Here is a 10371-nt window from a genome sequence, read left to right on the forward strand (position 1 = left end):
TTATCTTCAACTGCAATATTATATACTAAACAGCAACAGAAATGCAGCTTTGATTTGTTTGTCAAGCTTTTGAACAGAAGACATAAAGACAAGAGCATGCTTTCATGAGATTTCATTTTTCTGAAACTTGTGTTTCTTTTGTTGTTCAGTATATTTTCAGTACCAGTGATAGTCATAAGACCACTTGCTTACGTTGAATCCTCTGAATAAGCAGTGTGTCTTTGTTTTTGGAGAAGTTTTCTTGGACAAGGTGTTTGTTCAGATTTTAACAGAAAAGCTTTGGTAATGACATTTTATTGTTTCCAATGGCTTCTAAAGATTACGGATAAAAATGTCAACCATTTTAAGACATTGAGCATGCTGAAACCCATCTCACTTACTTGCCATTTAAATGACAGCCCCATTTTTATTGTTTATATGTCTCATTTCATACAGCATGGTATAAAATATGGGGCAATATAAATATACATATTAGGGACCATTCATAATTTATGGCAGGGGGTTGGGGTAGGTGATGATGATTTTAGAGATGGTTACCCATATTTTTCTGGGGAGGTAGGGGGATCAGCAATTTTGTCCATAGAAATATTTAGAAAATATATGCTTAAAAAATTATGGGAGGGTGATAGGGGGCGTCATTGATTTTTTTACATGACATGCACTAGGGTCACTTACTTTGTTTCTAAATTTTAGGGGGGCTGGGAGGAAGTCATTCAAATTATTCAGTGTAATACATAGTAACATGCATGTCAGGATATAGAGGATGAAGTCTGTCACTGATCATGGCTGCTGTTGTTGGGAATTTGGTGATTTATTACACGTAATAGTATTATTTTAATCAGATTACAATGATCCTGTGTTAAAGTGAATTGATGAGAATAGCCTTGACATCTGTTTATCACAAACATTGTATTTGCTGATATCCTAAAAATGTGTTTGTAATATATGCATTATGCTGGGACCATCTTCATTTGTACAAGGTATTTTATCTACATTCAAATCAGGCAAATACCTTGGACCTTACATCTCCAAAGCTCATTGTGGCTTCCATTCCTTTTCATTCATCATTCCCAGATCCTTGTGATAACAAGACAAATCAAAATTTTGTTTCCTTTTCACATTTGTGATTGTGATTTTAGTGGTTCGCATCCATCGTATATGTTCATGTTTTTGCAAATGTGTAGGTAGTTTACCATCAGCTCAAGAAGAAGGGGGGACTACTCTCTTTAGTCTCCAAATGTAGGTCTGAAGGTTGAGAGTAGTCCTGCTTGAAACTGGAACAGTGCATCTGTGGGTTTCCTGGTAGGCTGATAAACAGCATAACATGACAGAGTGGTGAGGGAACTTCATGCATCAAATGTGTGTACTGCCAAGTTTTTTATTCAAGACATTATCAAGTTATCTTCATATTAATGCTTACATAATGGTATTAGATGAAAGACTTGAACTGTTTCAGACAAAACATTTCTTAGGCCACATTTACTAATCATATGTTCTTCATTAAAAATGACTTGCTCGTACAGTAGTTGTTTTGCCTGAGGTGAAAATTTAAAACCCTTACAGAAAGGTTTTGATTCAAATGATCAAATATCAAATCCACTCTTTTACTTGCGGTAGTCTGTGCTATGAATTAACTGTCACTGTGTACTGCCGAGGACTGTTTTTATGCCCAGATTTTTTTCACTTATCTGAAAGAGATTTGTCACACTGCTTTGCTCAAATTCAGTTTGCTCAATAAGAAGACACAAATTATTTTTCCTTTGTTTCGTGAATAGTATTTACAATTTTTAATCAAACAATTGTAGTTTTTGTTTTATATTGTTTATTGTCTGTGATAATATTTGTTTACAGTCATGTTGAATTTGTTCAAATTTAAGAATCAAATATGTATGATTAATTATTGTTACATATTTATATTACGTCTTATGTTTTGTTGGACAGTTTATGTCATAGTACTCAACACCTTATTTTTAAGGAAATCTAGTCTCTATTTGTATTTTACTTAATATACATCAGAATATATTTGTACCCTAAGGTTTTCTTGCTGTGGTAGATCTAGAGTATATATGAAATGTATATATATGTATAAATATAAAACTCTTGCATGACACCGAGTATGAATGGTTATTACCAAATAAGCCCCTATTTATTTTCATTGTTTGAGTCAATATTTATATCATTGGCATGTTTTTTGTGAAAATTAAACTATTTTTGAATTTCATAGATATTCTTGTCATTTTTAATTATGTGACTGATATGAAAGCATGCATTGACTTGAACTAAGTGACCATCAGAACTAACAGGGCTTGAGAGATTTCAAATCCAAATTTGAACCTGATTATGGTTACACACAGTTGTGCTTAATGTGTAGAATTTCCAGTTGCCTTGGATATGGGATAGCTGGGTTATCGATTCCCCACATGGATACAATGTGTGAAGCCCATTTCTGGTGTTCCCCACTGTGATATTGTCTCACTCACTCACTCACTCACTCACTCACTCACTCACTCACTCACTCACTCACTCACTCACTCACTCACTCACTCACTCACTCACTCACTCACTCACTCACTCACTCACTCACTCACTCACTCACTCACTCACTCACTCACTCACTCACTCACTCACTCACTCACTCACTCACTCACTCACTCACTCACTCACTCACTCACTCACTCACTCACTCACTCACTCACTCACTCACTCACTCACTCACTCACTCACTCACTCACTCACTCACTCACTCACTCACTCACTCACTCACTCACTCACTCACCTGTTGCCATCCATGAAGCTTGGTCTCTGGGTATTTGTTATCAGACAAATTTATGGTTGAACCTTCAATAACTCTGTATATTAACATAGACCCCGATCCCTTCAAGGTTGACACAACAGTGTTCATACTGCAATGTGTTGTAATGCATTAGACCTTTAGACAATACTTGATCAGAGATAAACAAACACTAATGAGTGAGTGAGTCAGTCAGTGGAGTTTCACACAATATTCCAGAAATGTCACGGTGGGGAACATCAGAAATGAACTTCACACATTGTAACCATCTAGGGAATCAAACTCGGGTCTTCGGTGGTGTGATGAACTAATGTTTTCAACATTAGCCTACCCCAAGAGCCTCACAGATATTGATGAGGTCTAAATGACCAGAGTGCATGTGCAGTGATTATGTTTGCGCAGCCTGAATTGGAAAGATGACTCATACAAACACAGCAAGGATTATTGCTGTGGTTGAAGTTGGAGAAGAAGAGATGTTTCTTGTGTTTACAAGCATCTTGGATCTGCAATAATAAAAGTACCATGGCCCCATACTTGGTTACAGATCTGCAAACCAGGTTTTCAAGAAAGTGTATCATTAGAAATACTAATTTCATTGTCAAAAATGGCACAGCTTGAAAACTGAAATGTTATAGTACATGTCTATGGAAAAATAGAAAATAGCTGTCTCTGTCACAGACAAAACTCACTGTCTGTTTATTGACACCTATGTGTCTGCAAATGACAATATGCAATACACACCTTCAATCATTGACTAAATGCAAATTGAACTTCACACCATAAACAAAATGCATTGACACATGACACATGCAGATGAGTTCTGCCTCTGTCACATTGTGTAATTATACAGGCAGGCAGGTGTGATGCTTGTACACATGACATGTTATTATGTCTAAGGGTTGTAAACAAACTGCATCCATTTTTCTTAGATGACTGGATCAGACGGAAACTGGTGCAAACTCAGATTGTCAGTTTCAAGTCCTGCTTTGAACTTGGACAAACGACAGTTTCCAGCCACGCAGTAGTTCACCATGTCAGTATTTGTTGACTGGATTGAACACACACAGAACATGTATTTACAAAACCCAACATATCTATATACATTCTTTATGGATAACAACTTCTACTGTATGTGAACTAACATTTTGGTATAGATTCTCTTGCTTTACAACGGTATGTGAATCCATACCGAAACATCACATCATATACAATAAAAGAAGTTATCCATAGAGAATATTACTTTATCATTACTCACCATACTTCTAAAAAGCCAATGAAACAGATCATGTCTAGATACACGAGCCCTCAGCGTAGTGGCAAATAACCAGCCAATGAAAGACTTCATTACACTAGAGTGCACACCCATCTGCTTTGACTGGGTCTGGTCTCCTGTGTGCTTTTTTTAGAGGGAAGTAAACCCAAGTACAAAATATTGCACTTTTCATTGTACACTTATAATGTTGTTTATTTGTTTTTTCACCATCAGCAATGTATATTATATGTCATGAATAAGTGATAATTGTGTTTTATTTATGTTTGTTTTTATGGTTGCATGTGACCTTTAAAGCCCTGGTATGTCTGTAGTAAAGTTGCTGCACTGCATACAAGGATATTGATGCTTTGATCTGGAAGTCATATGACACTGGCGGACCTTTAGTTTTAGCTGGTATCACAGGAAGACTTTGTGATGTATTAGGGATGTCAGCTTTCTGTTTATATCGACTGACTAATTTCCATGTAGGTGGCTGCTTGTTTGTGGGGCGGCCTTGTGGTTAAAGATGTTGCTTGCCATGCCAAAGACAAAGAACCTGGTTCATTTCATGACATGGTTTCTCTGTGATGTTGATGGAATATTGTTAAAGTGGCATAAAACTTAATTCACTTAGTCACTTGTTTGTTGTTAAACATCTCACTCTGGGATGTTCATTTATGTGAAAGTACAGTCAAGTCTTGTTAATCTGACATCGCACGTTGCACACAGTCAAGTCTCTGTGGCATATTAAATTGTCAGATTAACAAGGATGTTGACAAATAATTGAGACTAAACTACATTTATGCAATTTGTTACCGACAAAAGCGTGGGATAAAGCCAACTGTTGGATAAACAGAGGTCGGATTAACAAGACTTGACTGTAATCTGTAAATACTTGACAAACCTGATCACTCGATCCTGTTAGTTGTCTCCTATGACAAGCATTGGTTGCTGAAGACCTATTCTAACCCAGACCTTCACGGGTTGATGAGAGCAGAATATCACAAATAACTGACAGCTGTACATTGCGCTATGACAGATGATATACATGATTTTATTTGTTATTTAGGCCAGACCAGTTTTATTTCATGTTTTATGGATCTGCCCGACACATTTTTTCAAGAATAGGAAAAAAATAAAAATTAATTTTTCACCCTTAAAAAATAAAATCCCAATGTTTCTATTTTCTAAAAATGTAAACTCACATGAAAATACTTTTTAGGTTGTTTTTAGACCCATATTGAATTCATAAATTGCCAAAAGTAAAATACTTTGAGTATTTAGAAGGAATATTACTTTGATTGGAAATTTTATTTATTTATTTTTTCCCACCTGCCTTTAGGTTTTCAGGGGACAAAAATCTGTAAAACAAGAAATATTAGCAGTATTCCAGCTATATGGTGGCAGTCTATAAACAATCAAGTCTGCACCTGACAATCCAGTGATCAATGTCATGAAGATCAATCAATGCAATTGGGATGATGTATAGTAATATGATTCCACAAAGACAAATGGACAGATTACTGAAAACATAACCTGATTTTATTCATATTTCTTTTATCATATTCACATAAACATTCTAACAAACAACAGTTTGAATCTTGTCTAATACCAGTATAAAAATACAGAACAACTGACAACAACATCGTCAGATATAATTGGTCCTCAAAGTTTTGTATATAGTTAGGAGTTCTCTCCCTTGGGTTAAAGATAGTCATGGAGGCAACCAGAGTTTTTTTGACTTGTTAACTGGAATTGGAAAAATCAGTTTTTACTCATAACCCCCAAATACTTGTGGCCCAAGCAACTTTCATTCAGTGGCTACTAAATGAATTTGGCAGTGTGATAGTGACAACAAACAAGGTATGATTGAATGTTTTTGGCAAAGATGAGACGCTCCAGAATGTAACACAGATATATCTAGTATGGACTGTGTTATAACACAAGGAACAACAGTCTACTAAACAATTTCGGTGGTCCCATTATGATCTAGGGGAATAACCATTCAGTATTCTGATGGTGTGTGGGAACAAAAAAGACAATTCTACTTCTGGAAATATGATCCCGCACATAATTGTCTGGTCATTTTTTAGACAAAATCTGCAGAACATGAAGTATATTAATACTTTATTCAAAATATATGATTTTGGACAGAAACAAAACAACACCATCTACATTAAAAGGGAAGTTCTGGTAACAGGGATGCTGAACCAGCAGAACATGCCAACGGTCATAGAGGTGAAACCTTATACAAGGTCCTAGTTGTGAGGAAAAAATAATACAGTTCAGGGACACAAGGGACGGGAACTAGCCATGAAGCAGTAACAGGCGAATGGTTGGTCTCTCACCTTCTCATCACCTACCAGCGTACATATCCCAGTACACATTCCTCCCTTCCCCCTACCAACACCTGAACCCACCCATTATGCTCTCCCCTCCTCCTACCAACACCCAAACCCACCCACTACGCTTCTCCCCTCCCTCTACCAACACTCCCACCCACGCACTATGCTCTCCCCTCCTCCTACTAATACACTCCCCGCCCCCTCAGTCCACATCATTCACACATTAGGTCCTTCCCTCTCTCCTACTCCAATAACAACTTTCTCACCTTCCCCGTTCTGGCACCCCTATTTTGTTTGCCTGGTGGGTAAGCTAGGCCTGAAAGATACGAGCCCACAAAATGATTCACTTGCCTGAAATCTGCAAGAAGACACACATGATTAAGCTGCTAACATCATGAATGTTTCTATCAGGCCATAATCTTGCATGATTTAAATGTGTATTATAACTGGACAAGTCGGAGAGAGTGTTATATTTACAAAATCACCCCATGAAAATTCACTAGCTAATCGGGCAAGTTACTGTGGATATTTACTGGCCTGACTGGATTTTTACAAGCCATGGGCTAATGGGCCTGCAGCAATTTCGCACACCACACACAACCTCACACAATGCAAATTGGTCATTCTCTGAAGTAACCTGAACCTTACATACCAGCCCTTGTAAGAACATGAAGTATCTAAAGCATCTCTTTATTAATGAATTTTAGCAGGCATATAAACTGTAAAAATCTTATTATACCAGTCCCCTGATTCTGTGAGACTGGTCATACTGAACTATATCCTAACTAGGTATTATACACATTATATGGACAACATGAAGCTACAATGAAGAGTTCTTCTGTGCTGTTGAATACATTTTACCTAGTGGTTCATCTGATTATTATGCAACAACATGAGATCATAAAATAAAACTTCTTCACAAGGCATTTTAATTGAACTAACCAAACATGCCAAATTTACACGACAGATTTTTCTATACTGAATCAAAGAACATACAAAAGTCTAAACCATCAAGTTTGCATTGCGAGCATTGACTGACAACATGATGACTGCAATATTGGACCATACTGAAGACATATTGACATATGATGAGACAGAGTACATGAGTGAGTTAATTTTCAAGTGAAAGTAAAAAACATAAGGGAGGTGCCTGAAACAATACATCTCAAAGGTAAAACAGTCTTGCGCTATCTACCTCCAACCCTTTAGTGGCCAGCTTTGATACTGCCTGGTCTCTCAACATACAGAAGACTTGGGTAGTCCTATCTATCATAAGACACTATACAAGGGTCTTGTTATACTTGGTTTTCAAATTTTGTTGACCCCAAAGCAATGAAAGTGGAAATAGGTCTGTTGATGGATGTATTCTACAGAACTAAACACGTCATTCATTTGGGTTTAACAGCGACCTATGTTTAACACAGATTACAAGGTTTACAAGATATTACCTACATCTACAGCCATAGTGAACAGAATAGTAAACATTTAAGCAGAGAAAAAGTTCTAGAGACTAAATAATAGCAGTATTGACAATACTGAAGCAGGACAGAACAGACATTATTCTACATTTTAGAGGTGTTACTAATACACTATAATGTCTGTACACAAAAAGCTAATCTAGCAACATTGCCCTTCAACTTTGTAAACATAAAATAAGATTTAAACTGAAAAAATGTGTGAAAAATCAACAGGTTCAGTATCAACAGATATATGACTCTTCAATGATTTTTGTGGTTTTTTAGTTTAAATTTGTCAGTTTGCAAAACAATGTAAATACAAGGTTGTTTTAAAGAATATTTACAGTAGCGGTACATATACGTCCATGACAACACCTATGTACAGTCTATATCTGCTAATCAGTTCTACATCACCTATATACAATCTATATTTCATTAATCAATACCACCATTATGGTAGAAACCATCATCTAAATACAGAGACAAGTGGCTTATGAAACTGAACATACATGTACCACATCATATGAATACATTCATTCAGTTTCACATTAAAACTTAAAAATAAATGATGAAAATACCTGTTTGCTCTGTAATATTAGTGTAAAATCAATATCTCAAGACTACAAACTCGAGAGAAATTTTGCAATAATTCTGATTTAAATATTTTTGTTTGGTTATTTATTCGTTAAGGAAAAGAATGTATTTACATATTCTACAGGTTTTTAAGCAGATTTGCAGAGGATGAAGAATGTCATCAAATGACAGAGACATTTTGACAGAATAGCTTTCCTTCCCTGACACTTCATATCCAAGCCAAATCAAAGTCATAACTATCTACAGAACTAATTTACATACAAACAGACATGTTCAAATAAACATATGACATTTTAACAACTTCCTTTTCACATTGGTCTCAGAGGTTTCACAGCAAATACAGTTGCCAAAGCAAGTGACCCGAGAAGACCTTGATGCCAAAGTGCCACAGTGCACAACAGGCACATTACAAAGATACATGATAAATCAGTCTTATTAAATAAAGCTTCATATGTTTGGAGCAATATTGTCGGAACTGAAACAACAAAATATTCAATCTCTTTTGAACAGACAGAAAACAACCAGTTTCGTTAACTACAAAAAAATGATAGCATACAAAAATACCAAAACAAAGCCAGCCTTAAGAACCACAAAAGTCACCAGTGTATGCAGAACATGATTAAAAAGTTCACTGTTAATCACATGACACTTAGTTTCACTTTTTGGCTTTAATTCTCTCTGATGACAAGACTGAAAAATAAAAATAAATGGTATTTTCTAGAAAACACATACAATAACTAAACTACCATAAAAAATAATAATAAGCAAACCAAACTGTAGGAATTTACACATTTAAAATAGTATGTTCAGTTAAAATAACGATGTAAGAGTCAAGTTACAGTATTTCTCACTAATCTTAATAGTGAAGCAAAAACATCAATAACTCCTAAACACTACAAAGCCACTTCATCTATATGCAGCTAAAACAGTTCCAGCATGTGCAGGACATCAAGTGTCATACAAAATGTATGAAAAACATGTAAAAATCCTTCAAATCTATCATGAGAAATGAAGCAAAATGCAAAACCAATTTTTAAAACTGTGTTAAAATTTCAGTTATGATGAGGTAGGCTATATCTAAGGTAGTGATTTGTGACACAGTCATTCAGTACTGAGGTAAATACAAAAATAACAGGTATTCCATACAGAAGAGTTAAACTACCCAATCCAAACTATTGCAAGGGATGTGCAATGATTGTTAAAATTAGTTCTACAAAGACAGTGTGTATGAAATAAGCCAAAAATCCAGGCAGACATCAGTGCTGGTAACTTCAAAATAGATTTAACCAGTCTAAACACCAAGATATTGTAAATTTACTCTGATGTATTGAACATCTTAAGTTTATACCAGACAATCAGGCTGGCTAGTTGTAAAGTTAGATCATCAGAAATCTAACCGATCTTGGACAATAGGATGGGCCATATTTCACACACTGACAAAGGGTCTTAACAACAAAGCAATTTGAAATTCAATCATAGAATTAACTATTTTACACTTAATTGTTACAACCAAATCTCAAACTGAATAGATAAGGGTCAAGGGAAATCATCATTGATTTGGAGCCAAAAGTATAAATGTTGACATGAATTTTGTTTGGCTTATCTCCCTTGGACCATGTTATCAGCAGATATGATATGACATCAGCTCATGAGGTAGGATGAATGAATTTGAATCATTCATTATAAATCTGTTTTGACATACATAATTCTTTCTGAACTCTGCCATAAGCTTCAAATACAATAACAGTTCAATTTGCACTCAAATACTTTAGCTTTAAACTCGGAACAATAAAAATGGAATTTGTGAAGTGTTTATTACATACTTTCAGCATTGTTAGATACCAAAGCATTCTTTCAAGCACAGATATATTCCATGATGGAAAAGCATTGCTAGTTCTACAGCATGATTGAAATGGATACAAAACACGAAAG

This window comes from Haliotis asinina, chromosome 9 (assembly GCF_037392515.1).
Source record: "Haliotis asinina isolate JCU_RB_2024 chromosome 9, JCU_Hal_asi_v2, whole genome shotgun sequence".
Taxonomy (NCBI): Eukaryota; Metazoa; Mollusca; class Gastropoda; order Lepetellida; family Haliotidae; genus Haliotis; species Haliotis asinina.